The sequence below is a fragment of the Athalia rosae genome, chromosome 5 (genome assembly GCF_917208135.1).
Source record: "Athalia rosae chromosome 5, iyAthRosa1.1, whole genome shotgun sequence".
NCBI classification, from domain to species: Eukaryota; Metazoa; Arthropoda; class Insecta; order Hymenoptera; family Athaliidae; genus Athalia; species Athalia rosae.
The window spans coordinates 2290726-2313569 of record NC_064030.1 but is presented as its reverse complement, the minus strand read 5'-3'; the positions used below and the strand labels follow the sequence as shown (position 1 = coordinate 2313569).

General features: G+C 44.8%; 1 protein-coding gene across 5 annotated transcripts in view; it reads right to left on the bottom strand.

Moving 5' to 3' along the window:
* The window catches only part of LOC105693119 (amphoterin-induced protein 1-like), a 167562-nt gene extending 166096 nt beyond the window's left edge, over positions 1-1466 (bottom strand). For 4 of the 5 annotated variants that reach the window (XM_012412822.3, XM_048655332.1, XM_048655333.1 and 1 more), the window contains exon 1: positions 338-1466. The gene's annotated coding sequence lies outside the window, so the exon portion shown is untranslated. The remainder of the gene's footprint in view (positions 1-337) is intronic. The other variant, XM_048655331.1, reaches the window with a different exon arrangement.
* Between the last annotated feature and the right edge of the window lie 21378 nt (positions 1467-22844).

The following is a 22844-nucleotide window of genomic DNA, read 5'->3' as shown; positions in this document are numbered from 1 at the left end:
AACGGCGGACGATAAAATTTTTATCTCCGAAATAATAACAGAATTTCATTCGTCCTCGACGGGGCAGGGAGCGATCAGCTTCTCGAAGATGAGATTCCATCGAATCCCGAGCTGTATAAAAAGTGAAAAGAAGGAGGCGTAGCTGCATATAGCGAGGCAGACCCGTTGTGGTCGGGGTCCTTGCCTCGGAGGAGAATAATGGAGATGAGGAAGTGATAAGGCGGAGAAAAGAGGAGAATAAATGGAGGGTCGGTTACGCCAGTGCGGAGGATGTTCGAGAGGAAAGAAGCAGAATAAATAAACAAGTAAAGAAAACGGTAACAGGATCGAGACTTACTTCCATATAAGGTGACCGCTGTTCCAGCGCTCGCTCGGCTCGCCCCTTTTCGTCGATTATCGCTGTCACATTCGATGCGTTCGATCTTCTTTGAATTTTTTTTTTTTTTGAAAAGCTCGACAAACCGAGTGAAATATTATCGGCAAACTCGATGTTCGGCTATCTGTAATAACCTCTGTCACATTTAATAAACACAATCGTAGCGCAAACTTTTAGTATATTTTTATTTATTTATTTTTTTTTCTCTTCAATTACAATTAAACCACAACGAACAAAATTTGAACACAGTTTCACGAAGTCGCATTGTTTCGACTCTTCGATCACATCGGTTCAAATAATAACGACAACGATGACGATAAATATTGATAAAGAGAAAAAACCAAATCACAAAACTGGTGCACGAACGAACGAAAAATGAAAAGAAAGAAAACGAAAAAAAACCCAATTACTCTGATTTTATTTTACCGTATCAATTATTATCATCATCCACAACAGGTTTATCTTCGTCATTTAAATTCCCTGCACCTGTTTGTCTATGATATAACATAGAAACAACACTTGGCGTCTTGTTTAATATTTCTTTGTTAAACTCGGAACACCTGTACAAGGTTTCTCTGGTTGTTAATTAAATTTTCCAAAGCACGGTAGCAAATGACATACTTATTATCATTCCTCTGATTACTAATCACCACCACATTTGTCTTGCGACTCATACGGCACGACCGACACGTTGGAGTGACGTGAGGAAAAACACCTTGTTTCGTAAACCTCGCTCGGATCCTCGCATCATCACATGATTCACCTGAATGACCGCGAAATATTATTATATCGCTTGTGGATGCAATTTTTTTCTCCTACCTCAGGGAACGGACACGTTGACGAATATTCGCTATTCCAGGGAACTACTCGGTGGGCCGATTATCGTCCGATACTCTCCAAACACAGACGGATACGAGGATTAATTTAAAGGGAATTCCGTGACACGCGGTAGGCGAACAACCCGAAATTGACATACGGCGCGTGTGGCACGTAGCGCAGACTCCGGCATACTGAATCCTCGCTCTCGAAGAATCAAGCGTCGCACGATAGTGCTGCCGCGCCGCGACGCGCCTAGATCCTCCGGCCCCTCCGATCTATGCTTCGAAAGACTTACATTCTGACAAAGCCGACCCGAGGAGGAGACAGACCTCTCCCCGCGGCTCGCATCTTTTGTGTACATATACCCAACATTATACAAACGTGCATATCAGATCTGTAACCAGTCCGGTATGGGCGACACGTAGAGGAATGCAGGCCCGCGAGCGCAAGATCCCTCCTCCCTCCTCCCTCCCTCCCCCTCTCGCCGCGCGGATCGGGTTCGCGCTGCACATGCAACCGGAATTTTTAGATAACCGTTGCCCACGTAGAGCGAAAAATAACAGAATTGCTCTGCCGTTAATTAGTTTTATCTGTCGCGGGACCCGTATCGCGGTTCGCGCGATCGTCGCACGTGATGGAGAATGAAAATTCTTGACATTTTTTCTCATTTTCTTTGAAAGAAAAATGTACATCGCGAACGATCGGGGACATTTTAATTCAGGATCTAGTTTTCAATTCGTCGAAATAAAAATTGATTCGAACGGAGATTCCGGCCAAAAGTCATATTATCATTCCGGTATCTGTAGGTGCATGCATGCTGGATGATGCTAGTCAATATTATGGTACTTGCAGTCGATTAACTTGCACATACTGATGGAATACACCCCCCTGCCTTACCGTATTATAGGTTCAACCACGTTCAACGCACACGGAAACGTATCGTCGACGTACGAGCAGACGAGGTCGGTATCAACGAGGGTATAAAGTTGCCGGAGATCGAACTCTGAAGTCTTTGCGGGATAGTTTGAATTCCGCCTATAGCTGTTACGCGTTTACTTCCTATAACCCGTAGCTGCTGCTTTAGCCAATGATTTCAGACCGCCTGCGGTACATCCCGCAGCTACCGAGACCCTATGCGATATCCGATGCTCGTCGATTCTCGTTGATGGCAAAAAAAATTACAACAATTAATGTTTCAACCAAAATTGTTTGAACACTTCAACCCATTTTGTCATTATCTATCAGAATATATCGGCAGTCCGGACTCGGGTTTTAAAAAATCCATTCTACTGACTCCAATGGAGGTTCGTGCACGTTAAGTTGCCGATAGTTCGGCGCACAGATGAGTGGCAACGACTCTGTATAATTACGGTTTTTCGTTTACCTGTAGTAGAGTAAAAATATGGGATCGATCGATGCAGGAGAAGGTGTGGGACACGGGTATGCAAATACTTTTGAAAAATATACACGATATTATAAAGAAAACGTATAGATACGGTATACTTACTTTTCACTATGTTTTACTTCCTATATAGGGATAAACTTCGCACCGCGAGTGTATATTCCGCTCGATTTATTTTCAGATCGCTCACTCCCGTTCCAATTCTCGTATACAAACACGTGCATATACGTACATGGGTATGTATATATGCCGTGCATACCTATGGAAGTTGAACGATCAGAAACGCTCTGTTGATCCGAAGCCGCGGTAACAGCAACCGACGCGTTTATTGGAATAAAAATTGTCCGTGAATTTTTGAAGAACGAAAGAAAAATCGCTGGATTAACAGGGTTTAATTTTCTTTCGAAAATTTTCAAAGGTTAAATTTCGAAGAATTCGAATTAGGCGTAGGGTGTATAGCTACCGATAGATAATTTTGTGGGTGAAAAATTTTTGCCATTTCGTACGGTAGGGTAGGGTGTAAGGACTCGAGGCTCCCGCGATAATAATTGAGGTTAAATTTTCTGTAGGGGAATTTCAAAAACGATGGTATATCTAACCCAACGGACAGGGAAAGCCGGTCCCTTGTCGCAAGAAATTTATACAAGGGAATTTCCGGATGAGGGAAGGATTTCACCTCTTCGCAGCTGTAGAAACCCGCAATTATACTCTAGCCCGAGTATACGTATAGCAAACGACACCTGGAATGTAAAATATTCGAAGTTTTTGCTTCGGGGTGTGTCCCGCGTAATCCGAAGGAAGTTCTTTTTTTATTTTCTTCCTTCATATTTCATTTCGCTCCTCTATCGTCCAAGTCGGGTATCTAACGGCGAAAATTCTTATTCGTATACCCTCTTCCTCCCCTCTTCCACTCCTCATTGTCCCAGTCCTCCCCCTCGAAGCATCGCCTCGTGTTTTCGTTGTTTCAATCCTTTTTCACGGAGAAGTTTAGAAACAAATCTGCTGCCTGCTTTGTTTCTCCCTGCTTCCTGCGTGTCTGTTCTTTGCAGCATGGCGATGGCCGTTACTTTTTATCTCCAGTAGCTACTACTTTACTGCTACAGCGGCAGGCTTCCGATTCCACTGGATTACCGTTGGCTGACTGACTCCTCCGGCTCGTCAACGACGTCGACGTCCATTAGACAGAAAAGTATGTCGTCAGCTGGATTTTCCAAACCACTTGATCCGCGCTTTGGAAGAATCCGCGCTCGACCCCTCGCAGCTCCGTGGGGTCGAAAAGGACGGAACGTCACTCCCGCGGAGCGAAAGCCAACCGCTGTACCCAAAAAAGAACCGCGCTAGAGAGTAGGTATTACGGGGCGAAGCGGACGCGAACTCGATTCGACTTCGCCTCCAAATTTGGCGTCGTCCGACTCCAACTTGTGCCCAAAGAATAAGGAAACTGCCGCTCGCCTATCCCTCGGATACGTTCGACTCGCGGATATCGAGCCCCGCGAACTTACGCGTTTCAGATCTCGTTCCGGGACACACGAAGGGCTCGATAACCCGGGTTTGCTCGATGCCCCTATAAGACGCACGCGATATATCCTCCGGCGAAATCCCGGTTAGTTAGATACCCACACAATTTATTTATCAACGAAACGCATGCATATACGTACACCCGCTTTTCAACAGTCGCCGGGAATCCGTTTGAATTGTTTATTCCCAATTTCAATCATTCATAGAACAACGAAGCCGTAAAAAAGCTCCACCCGAAGCTCTTTTATTTTTCAAAAAAACTAAAATGAAACTAAAAAACAAAAAAAAAACCACGACGAATTTTTATCAGGGTCGCGTATATCTAATTGCATTTGTTATTTCGGGTTATGCATACATAGGTGGATCCGCGCGAGTTTTCCCGTGAGAATAGAATATACACCCGCGCGTAATTTTTTTTTTTTTCCCTTTTTCTTGATTCGCGAACCTACACAGGTGTATACAGTATACGTACGTATACGTATACGGGCCGGCAACCATACCATTTCAGAGGCCTGTATATACCCCGGAGTACATACCTACGTACCTATATCGCTGTATTCTCATTCGAATTGTTTCGGATGCGGACGAATATTTGGACGGTTCGCGTTTTTTATAGATATACATATATATAATGTGCGCCGGGATCTGTGTAACGTACAGAGACGTATGCGGACACGTGTGCGCCTACCTTGTGATACGGGTAAAAGGTATTCGTGTATCAGGGGAGCGTAAAAACAAGGAGAAAGAAGTTGGCACGTGATTGCTCAAGAAATTTTTTATATACCTGATTTTACGGCAAGGTCGTATCTCAGCGCATCGAGATCGCGATGTATATACAACTGCCACGCCGCGGACAAAGTTTTCCTCCGTTTTCTCTTCACATCTCGCTTTTTCCACCTTTTTTATTTTATTATCATTTTTTTCCCCCCCTCCCTCCGATTCCCACCGCCCTTTTACCTCCGCTTGTCTCCTTTATTTTTATCCAAGTTCGAAATCGTATTACCTTTCACTCGAGCGTTCTCCTCAACTTCGTTTTTTTTTTTTTCTCTTCTTCTGGTTTTTGAATTTTTATTTTTCGCTTCGCGCTTTCGTATAGTAGACCGGCACAACGGCGACCGGTAACCACGGCACACCCTCACCTGCGGGGACCGTAATCCGGGGTATACTTTCGTTGGCACCTCGCGGACTCTCGGTGAAATAAATGTAAGGACGGATACATCGAGTGGATATTACCTCTTCCAGCAGTTTCGTCGTAATCACGACCGCGATTCGCTCGCGTAAAACGATTCCTTTCTTTTTTTTTTTTTCTTTTTCATCCCCTTCCTGTACGTGTACCGGAGTGCCATCAATTTATCAACGACGTAAAAATTGAACGATCAATTTTGTTCATTGAATATAACCTTTTTCCCGCCCCCTCGGTTTTGCGGACGGTGCAGGGGAGTTATCGGTAAACATTGAGGCTGTTCGATGCGAACGTGCGTGCAATACGCAATTATCCGTGTATCGGATATTATTCGAACGTCTACTGTGCGCTGCACGTGGCGTAATAGGTACACGACATAGTCGTGGGTATTTATAAGTTTGAGCTTCGCCTGGGAACCCCATGCGCCGGTTTTATCCAATCATGGCCCTTTTATCTGGCGCAACTAGTAGGTACCAATAAATAGTATTTATTAACGTCAATTGAGTTGAATTACGTTTTATTCATCGCTCCCCGCTCATCGGGATGCCGGGGTACCGGACCCCGGTCCTGCCCCGAAGACTGAGATTACACCGCATTGTCCGTCTATACGTATACGAAACGCGACGTGGTCTGTTACGATTCGTGAATCATGAATCAACCGACCGACTACCCGCGGCGCGGTATACGTACCGCCACGTTTGGATCTGGTCTCCGGTTGCCTCCGCAACTCGCATCTCTTCCTTCGTTCACCTTCGCTCCACTTCACTTTACTATCCATCCCTGAGTTTATTGCGTTACACCTACACCTCCATCCATCTGCATACTTACATTATGCACGGTATCAATCAGACCGGGTGAAGGCTTTCCCTTAATCTTTAGTTTTCCTTAGTTTCTGATTTTTCGCGATGGAACTCCGCCAGTGTGTCGGTACGCGGCACTCTTTCCCTCTGCATGGCGTCCGGAAGGAAATGGAATCGGACGAAAACCCTATTGGAGATAAAGAAAACGAATGGAACGTCGGGGGGGCGAGGAAAAAGATGGAAAAAGAAAGTGGAAATTTTCGCCAAAGGTTGCATCGAAACAGGTGAGAAAAGGAAAGAGTGTTGTAATTTTCCGAACCTGTGCACCGGACACCCTGCAGTATCGCGCCCGTTATTTTTAACGTTTTACGATGCTCGGGGTCGTTGCAGGTTAATTACTGTTTGAAACAGAAGCCGAACTCTGCAGGCGTCCTACGATTGATCAAATTTATCCGATAATTTTTTTACCTCCTTCAGGTAGAAACTGTTCACGCGTTCGTAATACGCGGCGGTGCGAAGCGCACTGCATAATGTAGCAACGCGTTTTACTCTTCACTCCTTTACGTACGTAATACGTACACGCGTATATAATATATCCAGACGTGTACACGTTACGTGTACGACGTAATTTAAAAGGCTGTGGCACAGAGCGCGTTCGTCCGCACCCTTCCAAATGACCGTGAATCGCCATTTTCATTTCTCTTTTTACTCTCTTCTATATTATTACGTGGAAAGGGAAACTGAATTATTCCAGTGCGCGATATCGTTCATTGTATCCTCCGGACAATGGAGATCCCGAGGGTGGGAGCGAAGGGAGGATAACGGGGCCCAGAAACCAAAACTGCGAGTCCAAGGGCCAGGGCTGACCAGAGGCTACGCACGTACACGCGTACACGCGGCTCGCGGATGGACGGGGAAAAAACTACACGGCTTTTGCGGTAGGAATATAATTCACCTTTTCAGCCGAGGGGTGCCGTCTACACGTTACAGATGCACGGGGTGGGTGGTCACTGCCTCCTGCATACACGCGTACATAAAATCGATCCTTACGACGCGCGACGCTCGCGAGAGGACTGACCGTAGTCCGGCGAGTGGTGAATAAATACATGTTCGTCAACCGAATATGATGATCGGAAAAATAATTGAAAATAATCGTGTCCAACGGCGGTGGTGGATTTTTCTGTAATTTTTTTTTATTTTTGTCCGCGGAGCTCCGTCCGCTGCAGTGCACCAGTTTTAATAATGAAAACGACATCGATTTCGCCGAGGATTATACATGGATGTAATTTCTTGAAAAGTCGCCTTACGCGCGGTGAAAATAATACCGTTCAACGTAGAGTGACAAACTTGAGCGAGACGTTGAAGTTCCATTTTTCCATTTCCTCGGTACACGCGACATTTCATAAACCGTTTTCGAAGAGATTTTTCATGAATGGTGGCACGGGGGAAGTCGACGGAACGATTCACCTGCCACCCGCGTGTCTGGAAGATTCTTGGGACGATGGAAAAGAATCAACGTTGAATTTCAGGGGCATGGTCATCTGTATACGTATGCAGATTTAGCACCCGAAACGGAAAATCCATAAAGCTTTTTTATCTCTCCGTTTGACTCGTCTGAACGGAGGGAAAATCAAAGAAGAAGATAAAGGTTGCAGCCGCGTTGGCGAAGAAGACCGCGAGCGTAATCTCGTTATGCCAGTAAAACCAGAAAATGGTTAAAATTGGTTTGCTGATATAAAAATATTGCATAGGTATACTTTTTATTTTCTACTAGCATTGCACGCGCATTTGATTTCGTTCGTCGTTGGAATTGTCATTCCCTTCTTTTTGTTTTCAATTTCACGTCATTAGATTTCATACGCATGTTGGAAAATTTTATTTGTCGATCTACAAATTTTTCTCATCGAGATATCCTTGATTTTTCACACTTGAGAGCGATAAATTGGCGATAACTCGATAAATTTCATAGATAGATCAATTTAACTTATGAATTCGGATTTCTGAGATCAAAATACATACGACTAGCACAGGAAACTCAAGAAAAAAATTGTTAATCATTCGTTCTCGAGATACGAAGGAAAACGTGATCGCAGGTTAAGTGGCTCGAGATTTCATACTTTAGCGCGCCGCCATCGAGCGCTCTCGATCTCGTTCGTGTTCCTGCCACTCTGCAGCGCACTGGTCTCGCTGCGTTTCTCGCAGTTAAAAATACTCCTATAAAATATGACCCTCATGCAGTCGATGAACAATTCGGGCGCGAGCTCTTGCTCACCGATACAAGGTGAACCCACGTCGGTTTATCCAGCACCCATTTTTACACGTGCGTCAGGACATGTGACCGTCGGCACGTCTAGACAAACAAAAATAAATCACAGCTTTTCAATAGGTGTTGAGGTGTGAAATTCTTTGCACTGATTTTTTTCTCTGCAGTGATTTCAAGTAGGTGTTAAACGATCTGTCAACACCTGACAAGATCTTGTTCACACCTCATAAATTAACCCTTTGATCCACCTGATCGGCGGCATCCTTTTGCGGTATTTCTGCGAATTCTATACAATCGCAAACCGTTTAAGAAAGTACACATGTATGAGTTCAGTAGTTAAATAGCTCTGAAGTATACTCAGAGAAATCATTTCTGTCCCATGTTACCCATGCTAAATGCACAGGCCTGCAGTTCAGAATTGGAGGCACCGAGTGTACCTCAAAAAAAAAAAAATCTATATGATTTTTTTTTCGTGCATTGCGTTATTATACATTACGAAAGGGCGATTGATAATTTGTTCGTTCATTTCCGAACTCACGATAATCGACAAAATTATTTTGTCCAACCTGAAATTGTTAATACATGAAATTTTCTCCATTAAAACGGTCATGTTATTGCCAATTATTGTGTTTCAAAACGAAAGAATTGAATTAATTTAGTCGACCGATTCATGTCTCTGGGGTCAAACTACATGAGATTAGCCTGTGAACCCCTGTGACAAAAAATGTCGAGTTTTTACCCCAAAATTGAGAATAATCGAAAGCTTCACATTTTTTTGGCTTGGTAATTTTTGATTCAATTGAAAAATACAAATCATAAATCGTAGCACTCAGCTAATATACTTGAAAAATTGAATATTAACCCCTTCAGCCAATCGGCAATCGAATAAAATGTCATCACCGTGCAGCGGCACAATTCACTCATTTCGCAAAGTCCAATCGGCCCACGAGCAAAAAGTAACGTCGCTAATCGGTACACGCTCACGTAACTACACGTGGAATGGGATTCTCGCATTTTCAGGGGTTTTTTTGTCATCCAATTGTTTTATTTTTTTTTTTTTCTCCCAGTTCGTCCTCTCCGCTCTTTGTGGAGTAATAAAATTTTTCTTCCCTATAAACCGGAAGCTGTACGTACAGCAGATGAAAACGTAGTGGGTCGGGATTAGAAATTGTCGACGTTCTACCGTACAGGAACAGGGGGAGAAGTAGGAGGAGGCTAATTGAGTTTCTACAGCTAACGAAGGTTGTGCGAAGCGATTGAGTTATCGCTTAACAGCGTAGCTTGTGGATGCTGTTAGCTAAATCTTTTCTTCGTTTTTCGTTCTCTCCACCACTCCGTCTCCCTCCATTATTTATTGTCTCCTTATTTCGCTATGGATGGTGAAAAGTAATCTCGGTGCAGGCGATGTTGTCTCGCTGAAACGCCGAAGCCCCCCCCCCCCCGACCCTCAGCGCGGCAAACTGCCGGGCGAAGTAGACGAGAACCTTTCGCGTCTCTGTTTCGGCGTGCAAATTTTGGGACCAGATAGGTCTAGAGTTCTCCTCCAGACTCCCGCAGATTCTGGACTCTTCAGGCTAATTTCGCGGTACGGAACGACCGACGGATATTTGTCTCTGGTAGGGAGTTTGCAGGGAGATCCGGTGTAGAAGCCGAGCCACCAGATATCCCCACCCTACGGAACTCTAAACTCGTATAGCCCCGAAACTCACTGCAACTCCGGTAGAAGTAATATAAAGGGTAATGGGAACTGGCGAAATATCTTTGCTCGCTGTATAACCTTACAGATATATACCTCTACTCGTACAGCTGACAGTGGAGGGTCGGCGGCATGCGGGAGCTTCGAAGTGAGGAGACCAAAGCCTAGGCTGCTTCGTTGAATATTCAATTTACAATTTTCAACCCGCCCGAATTATACGACCCGATAGAAATTGGTAAAGGTGCGGGGGATCCACGAGATCTTTGAAACTATAGGCGAAAAGGGGGGCGGGGGTGCGTGTAATTGTTATGTACGATTTATTCGTATTATTTTCCCCAATTTCGATCTTATCCTGATCGCTTTTCCTAATTCTTCTGCCGCGAGCGAACCATTAATATCTCTGTTAATGGCCTGACCCCTCCATCTTTCAACGGTTATCCGCGTATCCGACAATAAAGACAAAAGCTCTTTCAAACTCCGAATCTTCTTTCCCGTTCATTAATTCAACGAACATTTCCCCGTTAATTGACGGGACCTTTTCATAAACCTTGATCGATTTCTATCCTCGACAACGATTTTATCTAACGTATACCGTACCCGCTACAAAAGCCGAAGCAGAATAGATTCGCCGCTAGTCAGCCGTTGTGTTACACCATCGGTCTATAGGTATGTATGTCTACGTGTTTTGATCGTTATTATTATACCCTCTGCCTACATCGCTTCTCCCCGTCGATGTCCGATATAATTACAATATTCCTTTGCCGAACCCATACGTGTATACTCCCGTACGCTATATCCGTGCTAAACGGAGTATGAACGCGGCACTGGTGCACCGTTATTCGATTATCGTAGCTCATTTTCACCATAGATGATTCGAAAAACTCTGAAGTTTCCTACGAAGAATATGGAAAACTTCAACGGGCCCGTGTTAACAAGCGTGTGCGTCGAGCTCCGAGTAAAAATCCTTTGATCGGACGTTATCGCTGTCAGGAAAAAAAAAAAATAAAATAAAATAAAATTAAAAAAAAAATAAGGGAACAGAGAAAACGAACGAAAGAGTGAAGGAAGAGCAACGGGTATAAATTGTAATGGTAAAGGCACATCAGCGTCGCTTGTGTACCGAGAATCGAGTAGCCGAGCTGAATTATTTGTCAATCGGACGAACTACGCTGTTCCTCGGGCTGGGGGGGGAAACAGCTACGGGGTAGCAAAGGGGGCACCTGAGGTATTTCTACGGCCGCAAATCTGCGATACCATAGGCGGAGTTCGACGTTGACTTTCGGCACTTCGTCACCGTTCTACGTCTTCTTCTCACGTCGGGGTGAAATTCCACTTAAGGAAGTATCCGTCGCGACATGTTCTCGTCGTCCGGATGTACACAGTACGATCTGATACCCGCTCCTCTCGGTTCTCCACCTTTTCTTATCCGCGGTCTTCTCCACAACCTTCAGCCGACGTCACGGCCGCGAGCAAAGTAGATAAATAAATTACGGGGAGTTCCTTAATGAAACCCTGGAGAACCCAGCGTAGAGAGGCAGCTGCTGCAGCGTGGGGGCCTTTGGCTATTTTTCAATCCTCTCGCTGCACGTCGAAGCTGAACCGACGAACGAAACGCCGTTGAAACATTGATATTGCGCGGTTCTCAAACGTTCAATAGTTTCTTCACCCCTCTGAATTATTACTTCACAGTCGCCTCAAACTCGCGTACGGAGAACAGGAGAAAAAAACAAAACAAAAAAGGGGGAAAAAAAAGAGAATTCAACGATCCGAAGAAGGTATTCTCAGGGAACAACCATCACCCTCCGGGATAAAGGAAGTAAACATAAAAGGAAAAAAGTAACGATTTTCAACGTTTCATCAGAGTCAAAGAAAATTATTATTGATAAAATTCCCCGCTGCCTCTCGCCAATTTTTTCGTTTTTTTTTTTCTTTTTATTTTTGCATTTATTACGTTATTTTAGTTTATTTATTTTTTTTTTCTCTCCAATTCTTTCATCCAACTTTTCCCTGAAGACATTTTTTCTTCTTATACAGCAGTTAATATTTCCCACGTAATAACGGTGTGTATACATAGTCTATGTAGATTTAAGAAATTAAAATTTATTCTCCACTGTCTTCGGAGAGGAATCTTTTTTTTTTTTCAGAATAAATGATTCTCTCGAATGGCGAAGTCGGTTTCGTCGTAGGTTAGACGGTAATTGTGAACGTGGGTGACCGTAGAAAGGTAAAGGATATAAAATGGAAGGGTATATAAAACGTTTTGTGCCAAAAGTTTGCAATCAGCGATCGATCAGTGTTTTTCGCGTTATATAACCCTGGAGAGTTCGAGGGTAGGTACACTCGACTGTTCTTGACGTCAAAACAAAGCGATAGAAAGCGTTACGCCTTCCTCGAGTCAAGGGAGAATCTCCAGGGGCTCTCCAGAGGTTCGATTTGGTTTGGTCTACCCGTACAAACCCCGCTACCTACGTACAAAGGTGGTAGATTCCCCGTACCGTTCTACCTGCTCGCTCCAGGCTGAAGAAATCGAGTAAATCAGCCGCGCGCGCGGACTTTCGGTCCTTCCTCTTCGTCCTCGTCGTATAAACTCGTGGCGGGTAGGGTAGGTACTCCCGTATAGCTTTTGTGTGCGAATCGAATCGCCACTTAACTCATTTAGCACAGTCGGTCGGTCGGTCAGTGGCATTCTAACCCTTCAATTAGGTTTGTGTAGATCCGGAATGCGAATTCCTCTCGGAATCCTACACCCGACTAACCCCGAACTACACCCCGTCCGGATATTCTCGCCAGATCATTCCTATTACACCCTTTCTCGTTTTGTACCCGACCCTCGGTCTTCGCTACGGCAAATCTATACGTCCTCTTTCGAATCAAAACGCAATCGTCTTTTTCCTTCTCTCTCCTCCGCATCCCTTCTTTTCAACGTGACGCGAGGCGACGAGAACTCGGATCACATTTCGGTCGTATACGTACCGGAATATTATTCTTATCCGAAAAACGAATCTCCAATGCGGAAGAAGGAGAGCTTCCTTTTTTTACCCCCTATTATTTTTTTTCGACTCTAATCAATGCCGATCGGCCCGAGGCGTCAGCGGCGCGGGAAAACGTTCGTCAAAACCACTCGCACATAAACTTGTATCTTCTACTCGCAATCAGATGCAGCTGGCTCGTGTTCGCGTTGGCTTTATTCTTCGCGAGATTCTCACAAGCCCGGGTTCGCCGACGCATCGCCGCGGTATAGGTACGATCGCCCGAGACGCTGTCAAAGCGACTTACATAAGTTCGTACATATGTACGTATCTCGGAGCCAACCTGCGGAGACTGGGAGGGTAAAATAAAACGCCGGGAGTGGAAGGAGGAGAACTCGGAGTAGATATTTCCGAGGATATTTCTGGCTCAGAAGTTCCGAGCTTTATACGCGGATACGTACACGCGTGTGGCTATTTACCTACTTTAACGATAAAATTCCGGAATTTTGAGAATTTTTAATTTCCCCGGTTTCCGTGTCGTGGCGAACCACTAATTCACCTAGCTATTGCCACTTCTCTCTCTCTCTCCGTATTCCTAGTTCTCGGGAAACGTCTTTCTTCACAAGGTCTTCCGAAACTTGCTTTCGGAAGACCCTCGTCACATGCGATATGCATGCGCCTCGTACATAGAAATAGGGGTAGGTACCGTACGCGGTCGACAATGAGAATAACTTCGAACGAGAATGACAATTTCATTCTTGACCTTTGTTGTTCGCTCTAATTGCGCCTCCTGTTTTTCACCGATCTCGTCGCACCTCGTACCCGGCTCGTTTTTCTTCTTTCTCGTTCGTTCGTCGCGCGCATAACACGTGTGCGTAATTACAGCACAAATCTAACCGTGACATTGACGGCGGGGTAATTCGACGCGACGTCACCGACGTAACGTACAACGCGTGTAACGTACGATATTGTTTCCAGCGGTTCCTTCTTCGCCCCCCTCACCCCTCACCCCTCACCCCTCGTCCGTAACTTCAACGAGCAACGTGTATGCTCATTTTTTTTAATTGCATAATACCGCTGCACACGTCGCGTGCGGTGCGGAATTTATAACCATGCACAATACCAGCTCGTATATACTATACGTGTACACTCACTCGTAAGGATCATGACCGTGGTGTATAACCGATGCCGGTATAGCTAGTTTAGTTTTCGAAAACGTCGAGGACCAATTAGGCTAACTTCACGTGTATATACTTGCTTTCTTATCGCACCCCGGTAGAGGTATACCTGCGCTAAGGTTTTTAATTACCACTTTCCAAGTATATATTCTGGGGTAAGTGTGCGCATACGTGTGCGACGCGTGTGTGTGTGCGGGTGTATACGTGGCAACGAGTCGTGGCTGCTCGTTTATATTTTCTTTATTTATAGGAGCGCGTTCGAAAGATCTCGTTTATATTAATTAAACGAGGAGAGGAAAAGAGAGAAATGATTCGGGGCTGGCGGTACATGTCGTCGGGGAATAACGATGGGTAATAAGGGATGAAAATAGAGCGGGCATACCCTCGTACCGGGGCTATCTTGAAAATTGAATGTATACGAGAGTCGATAATAATAATAATTATCGCCCATCGACGATTTTCACCTGCTACGACTCGACCCAGGTACTTTCCGGCAGAAATTTTCACGTCAGGCCAACCCAGTGCATTCGGTACGTCGGTGGCGTGGCGCAAAGGAGGAGGCTTTTGACACTCGGGGATTCCACTTTGGATGCTCGTTCGTTATTAACTCGGCGGGATATTAAACGGAAAATGATCTCCGACCTAATATCCTTTGAACCCTGGCGAGAACGTTACCGCGTCCTACCTTCTGTATACCCACCTGCTTTTCGATTCATCGGACCGGTTGCCGACACGGAGGAAACAGTCTCCCGAAAGTGGATTTAAGCGCGCACACCGGCCGATATGAACCTACGGGAAAACGCGTGCGTCAGCGAAGCGAAGCCAGCCACCCCCCCCCGGTTTTGCCCTCTGAAAAAAAATAACCGTAAAAGAAACGAATCGCGGAGGCGAAGGTATATAATAAGGTTAGCTACACGGTAGGTTTTCGACCGCGTGTATAAGAATGCGTGCGATCTCCGTTTCGGGATTTTCTTGTTTCCATTGGTAGCTGGTTAGACCGTATGGTCTGTGCTCTATAGCACTCGACGATCATCGACCTGTGATACCATTTCCAAGCCATTGTGTAAGGCATTGTTGAGTTGCCGCGTTCCCGTCTAAAAGTTGGAACCCCTTCGTTACCGCGCGCTACGAGAATAAGTAGCAGCCAGCCCGTCCTTTATTTCGCCCCCTTTCGTCTCCTTCGCACTTTCCACCCGCACCCTCGACTCGTTTTATGGGCCCATGCATTGTATCCCGTAACGTATATTATTATACATACTGCACGGTAGAAACGCCGGCTTTCAAATAGAAATAAAAATCATTACCGCAGCTCAACCGTGAACTGTTCCCAGTTTATACATCTGCGACTGTGTGTATTATCCGTACACGTTTAGTATTACGTATATTTCAACGTGGTATTGCACTGGAAATTTTTCCACGTTTCCGTCAGTTTTCCCCTCTTTCGTTTATTTCCTTATTTTGAAATTCGGCGACTTCGTCGTTCGAATATAGCTGTAATTCCATGGGCATGGATACATCGAACGTCCCGGTATGCACTTTGCGGGTATAAAAATCGCGGGACATCGCGAACGGTCTCGCCACCAATTTTCTTTTTTTTTTTTTTTATATCTTTTTTCTCAAAGTAAAGTTAGTTCCAATAACCAGAGTGGTATGTACGTACATGCGAGAGCGTAGCGGGAGCTCGGAAAATATTAAACGGAAATCGATTGGGTGATTTATATATCTGGTGTAATTATAATATTGAAATGTGTAGCTGCATATTGACCGTATTAATATCGCGTTGTGTTGCAGAGGAAAACTAATACGCGTGTATTATATTTCACGAGAGCGTACCCGTACCTTTTATACTACACGTTACTGTCGCACCACGTACGCCAATTTTTCACGTACGAATGTGAGAATAATATTTACATCTGATTACCTAATAATCTGAGTTTCAATTTGTCAAAGTGTTCGCAGCGCCGTGAACTTCAATCCGGTGTAAGAAGTGAGACGTCGTCTCGAGATACGGTATTGATACGATTCTAGTTTTCAGTGGACGAATCACACAGAATACGATGAAACAAAAAACACATTAACTGAATTTCAAAAATTTTGGAGGAAAAAAAGGTGTTTCGGGATAAAGTCAGACGGTCCTAATTACCACGTACTTCCTTTTTTTCTTGCGAATACGATATTATATGCATTCGGTGAACGCCGTCGTTACTTTTTATCACCTTCGTTTGCACAAGAAATGTCTTGTTAGTCGAAATTGGTTTTTTCTAATTCACGACATCGGAAATTGCTTATCAGCACATACGAACTTCCGCTTTCAATTACCCTGTTGTTCAATTATAGATCGTTTCTCGCTAATTGTAAGTTTTTACGCCGTGACCTACAATCAGCGGAAGCTCTGTTTGCCCAATAACGAGTAAAACAAAATGAGCGAACAAGGGCAGCGGGGGCGGATAAAGGAATACCGAGCAAAGGAAACCCGAAAAGCTTCTCGTGCTTTACGATCGAAAGCTTCCGGATATTAGGGCTCAGCTTATGTCCATCACTGCAAATTATACACCCACATCGTACCAATACGGAGGCAGGAGGTACCTGTACGAAGTACGATTCGCCCTCCCGTATAACCTACGATACGAAGGGCAGAGCATCGGGTGTGAAATTAGCAAATATGGAGAGGCCCTCAGCCGAATTTATATGCCTAACAATTCCCTATACCGATTGTTGGTCCCGAGTTAATTCCTTTCAACTGTTTTGATATAGCCACCCCCCCCCCCCCCTTTGCCGCCCCTCGTTTCTGACGCACGTAAAATATACGGATAGAAGGGGGTAGGATATTTCGCTTAGGCCGAGCCTCGTTTGATTACGAGGCGCTCGTAGTCCTCGGGGCTGATGTTTAATTTCTTTGTTCCGTGGAACGCGCGGGCCAGCAGCGCTGTTGGATTAAACTAAAGAGAGTTGTGTACACCGGTTGCGAATATATGCGTCGGATGTCTGCACCCTAGACTCGGTGATCACATCCACGCCACAGCCGCGAAGTTCGAGGATAAAAAGCCACCGCAGAGGAGCGCAAACGAGCTGCATAGGATTTCGGAGAGGATTTCGCCTCCCTTTGTACGGACCCACGGCGTCCCTCGTCACCTCTAATTGCAAGTCTGTATTGCTCACTCGCCGGTCTCGAGATGTCGTCCACTGCAATCGCGAGGATCTTCAGAATTCTTCATCGGAAGTCGATTGATTTTGCGCGGCCGATTTTCGCGCGAGTGTCGCACCCACCTAATGATTACTCGATCGATTGCACGAGCAGATGATTTTGGCTTTCGGATTTGAATTTCGAGCTGATTATAAGTGGGATTACTCTTGAAGAACCAAAGAAAAAAATCGATTTTCGGGCCGAAAGTAAAGTAGTTTAGAAATTGATTGTAATACACTTTTCTGACGTATTTTGACCTCAGGAATCCGAATCTGGAAGAAAAATTGATCCATCTCTAAAATTCACCGAGTTATCGCCGATTTTCAGCTTTTTCGGGTCAAAAATAAAAAATTCATTTTTTAATCTATCTGTATGTAATTTGAGCTCAGGAATCCGAATCCAGAGGAAAAGTTGATCTATCTGCAAAAATGACCGAGTTATCCCCATTTTTTCGCATTTTTTACCATAAAAATGGAGATATCTCGATGGGAAAAAATCGTAGCTCAATTTTCTCAACGGATTCGTGTTCCTGAGGTCAAAATACATAAGAAAAGTGCCATACGATCAATTTTAAAAAATAAAAATTTTTGGTCAAAATTTGAAAAAATCGTAAGGGGTACCCCTTGGAAAAATCTCAAATTTTGGCCAAAAATTTTTATTTTTTAAAAATGATCATATGGCACTTTTCTTATGTATTTTGACCTCAGGAACACGAATCCGTTGTCCAAATTAAGCTACGATTTTTTCCCTTCGAGATATCCTCAAATTTGTGCCAAAAAATGCGAAAAAATGAGGATAACTCAGTCATTTTTGAAGATAGATCAATTTTTCTTCTGGATTCGGATTCCTGAGCTCAAATTACATTTAAATAGACTAAAAAATGAATTTTTTATTTTTGACCCCAAAAAGCTGAAAATTGGCGATAACTCGGTGAATTTTAGAGATAGATTAATTTTTCTTCCAGATTCGGATTCCTGAGCTCAAAATACGTAAGAAAAGCATATTAGATCCAATTAAAAACAGGATTTATTTTTTGCTCAAAAATCGAATATTTTTTTGGTTCTTCAAGAGTAATCTCACGTATAGTCAGCTCCGAAATCGAAATCTGAAAGCCAAAATCATCTACTCGTGCAATCGATCGAGTAATCATCAATTATTCGCTGTGGGGAGCATAAAAATTAAGACCTATCGATTGGTTTAAGTCGTAGACCCACTTTGATTCATCACACTCCATGCACGGGTCGAAATATTCGAATTTCTTGGTCTACGAGGGAACCCAAGCTTAGCTGGAGTCAGGTAGCCACGGGCACGCGGTTTGTTGTGGGGCGTCACCTCTGCTCAGCCCTGAAGGTGACGGTCTCACAACAAAGCGCTACGCTGCTGGCTACGTTGACTCCAGTAAAGCTCGAGCTCGCTGGTAGACCGAGACATTCGAATATTTGACGCTATAAAATTTTGTCTTTCGGTTAAAAATCATAGGAAACATCTAAAAATCGTCGATTGTGATTGTTTTGTACTTAACTTCAATTTCAAGTCGAAAAAAGAGCATGTCGTTTTTTGATTTTACACGTGAATTACAAAAATAATAGGTAAAAAATGTTGAACAGTGAACGAGTGAAAAACAAGCCCCGTGCTAAGAAAATAAAAAAAAAAAAAAAATATCCAACCCACCCTAGTATTCGTGCTTTTTGGTAATATCGTATGCTGGGGGAATTGAGATTGATCCGAACGCCCGAAAAAAGTGCATAAAAACGAAACTTGGCGAAAAAAAGTAAGTATAGGAATCAAACAGACCGCGTCTCGCGACAATATAGCGGCACCCACCTATTTCCCCTCCTATCTCTCGTCGGAGATGTGAAATAACGTTGGTAATCTGTATAGAGAACGTCTCTCGTTGAAGGGGATAAAATAAAGGAGCGCCCCGGCACGGTTCGGGCCTCAGATTTATGTGTTCTTGAGATCTCGCGTCGGGAGGCTGGACGATTGTCGCAGCTTTTGAATAATTTCTCACGCAATTTTCCATACACTTATACAAGTAATACCTGTAATAGCGTAGCTGCAATATCATCATACAGAGACGTCCCGAGCGAAAAGTTTCGCATAAAAGAAAACGACGGGAAACTTGGTGACGCGGGACAAATCGTCTTGGAATCGCAGCCATTTTACGGATAGCAAAAGACGGTTAAAAGACACCGCGGTGGGCCCCCAAAGTTTTACCCGCGTACATTAGCGAGAACGCATCCTCCACGAAGCCTGGCGCGAGCATCGTTTAAAATTCGCTTCAAATCGCTTCTGAAAAATGATATCAACGAGGCGGTTTTAATCAACCCAACCGAACGGGGTGTTCCAATTTTTTAATTAAAATAGTAATCCGCGAAATAACTCAACGACGTACAACCGCATCTGTCGATGAATCCGGGCGAAATCTTTTCGCCATTCCACCGGCGCACCGCGCTCGCCGGTACGTTGACCGTTTCGCGTTTTAACCGCTGCACTTCAAGATCTACTACTCGTTACAGTTTTACGGTCATGACGATCGGGAGTAACGGTGAAATCCGCCGCGGTAAAGAAATCGAGGAACTTTGCCGTTCCACTGTTCCGGCTGTACGCCATATCGCGCGGGATTACAAACCGAATAAATCCAGCGCGTATACCTTACAGTTTCCACGCTTCATTCCGCGCGGTCCATACGTAGTACCGCGTTCGTTGTATATATAAGTACGTGTAGAACGCACGGAATAGCGTGGCTAACATCTGGCTCAGTTTATACACACATTTCTCATTCGTGCGTCCGGGAATGCGACGAGACCGTACCTAACACTTCACTTATCTGTAGTGCAACTCCGGGTTTAATACACTCTTCGAATGCGTTCGTAGCTCGCGATCCCCGCACTCGAAGGATTACTCTAGACGCGGAACGGTGTAGCGCAACGGTCTACCGGATGCGCCACGATTCCTTGCCCATCGGACTCGAATTCGCTACGTTTCAATTCGTCGTTGCACGACGACGCGGGTTCGATTTGTTTTCTTCTAAAAACTCTAATACCGCGGTAAAGAATTTGCCGCACACTGTACGGAAACAACGGGGAATCCGAATCGCCGACGACGATCGAAAATTCACAAATCGATTGGCAGAGGTGTGCGCGGCACGTAAGCGTAGGGCAAAGGTATTCGAGGGCACCTGTGTTACAACGTAATGCCGTATAACGCGGACTGCGAGAGACGAACACGCGAAGATGCGCGCCGGAGATGAGACGGTCAATTTGTTGGTACATAGGTATGTACACACTCGGACAAGAGGAGGGAGTTGCAGTACACTAAAGTGTTTGAGATGCAAAGTTATTCCGTCCGTGTTCTCCGAGTTGGTGAAGATCACAGCACACTCGGTCTACGCGAACTCGTGTATAGATATATCGATACGGGGCATCGTGCATACCCAAGGGAATTCGAGTTACACGTCAGAGTTGAAACGCTCCCGATGCTAGGGAATTTGTAACAGGTATATAGCCACGAACGTATTAAGAACGGCGTGTGTACCGCGCGGACGTACAACCGGATTGATAAAAAGCCAGCGATTCCACGGGTAATTTTCGCCATAACTCGCGAAGCCTCGAGGTCTCGAGACTGCGGAGGAGCCCGCTCGTCGTATTATTTCCCTCGCTCGATTGTATTTTCGTTTATTAAGAACCTGCTATGTATTTGATTACCTCCAGACTCCGCCGACGAGCCATGTAGGTACGAAATCTACTTCTTCGCCACGACTCGCGTCGATTCGATACTCCGGAGTGATTTACAATGCTCCGTTCTATTATCATACACGTACGTACACGTAACGTACGCGCCGACGTTTTTCTTTCTCGATAAGAGTCCATTGTCCGTACACCGTCATCGCTAGTTTGCAGAGGGTGAAAATAGAAACGATTCTATTGCAAATTGCGAATCGTTATGCGCTGATGTTTCACCGTAATTATTGAATTACTCGCTAGGGCTACACCGTGCGAATATACGTGGAATGAAAATGTGTACAAATACATAACGGTTGCGTTTGGCGGCGATATATAAATACGGTTTTCCATACGCGGCAATCAACATGTGTAATCGCTCCCACGCCCTATTTCATCCGCCGTTTCGGGACGTAACGCAACGCGACAATGAAACGATAACGAATATCGCTAATTGTATGAAAATTGTCGGAAAAAAAAAAAAACACACCGCATTCGAGTGAAAATAAAATGGTCGAGGTTGCGTGGATAATTTTCAGCCCTCGGGTGAACTTGAAACTCTACGAGTGAGTGCAGCCCTGATTATTACCGGGCACAAGGTGCAGGGTACGTGTAATAACGGCACATACAGACATGGCGCTATACCTACAACCCGAAGTGTGATTAAAACAAGTCATGCGATCCCTGTAGAAGTACGCAAAAGCGTGTTGATCAAAATCTTAATAGATTAATTATATCAGCGCGTGGAATTGACAGGAAGAAAATATGACCGCGGGGTACTTTGATGTAATCGTTAGCCCCGCGGCAAACGGTAGACCTCGTTTGACAAATATTTTCATTCGTATAAAGCATGAAAATTGTTCCACCCTCCGAAGTTGAAATTTCCTTTTTGCTTTTTTTTTTTTTTTTTATTTTTTTTTTTCTCTGCACAACGAGCGAAATTTCGAACGAGGAGCTCGAGGAGCTCGAGTTCTTTCGAGTTCGCCCGGCTACCGATTCGGCTCTATCGTTTCGCGAGCATCTCGCCGGCGAATAAACGTTTAAAACGCTTCGTATATTTGCATCGTCGCACGCCGCCCGCCTCGTATCGTTCCTTCTTAAGCGATGCTGCAACGTCTGGCCGTGCAACGGAATTCCGAGACCATGAGCCATTTACCGCGAGAACATGTTATAGTCCGTATGGGACATTACCTGCGGGTATACAGTAACGCGTATACCTATACACGCGATAAAAATTCATATACCGCGAAAAATTGATGCCGAGCTGATATCGTGCGGGGCATACGCGATATTGCTGCAGTCGGTTGCTCTGCACCAGATATGGATTGTGTATACGACGACAGCGGTTTCGCGAAATTGAGACTATATTGCAAAATGAATGCCGCATATGAGGGGAATTGTTTTTTCCCAACCCGATCAACGGCGTAAACTGGATAGCTCCGATTTACGTCGACGTTAACGCGCATCTCGCCGACATCCGAATCGAAGAGCCGAACAAATCCCAATGAGTGCCTGCGGTCGTTATTGGTGACCAGAGTCCGGACACCGAGAAGTGGATGAAAACGAGATAAATCCATTGAAATAAAAATGAATAATATCCACCAAAGTCGGAGTGGGGAAATAATTACGCGGCTGATGATGTATCGGCCGGATCGATGGGTCTCTCCACCGTACGATAAGGGGCGTTATACCGGATTTCCGGAGTTACCGACAACTGCAGCAAGTTTTCCGCCG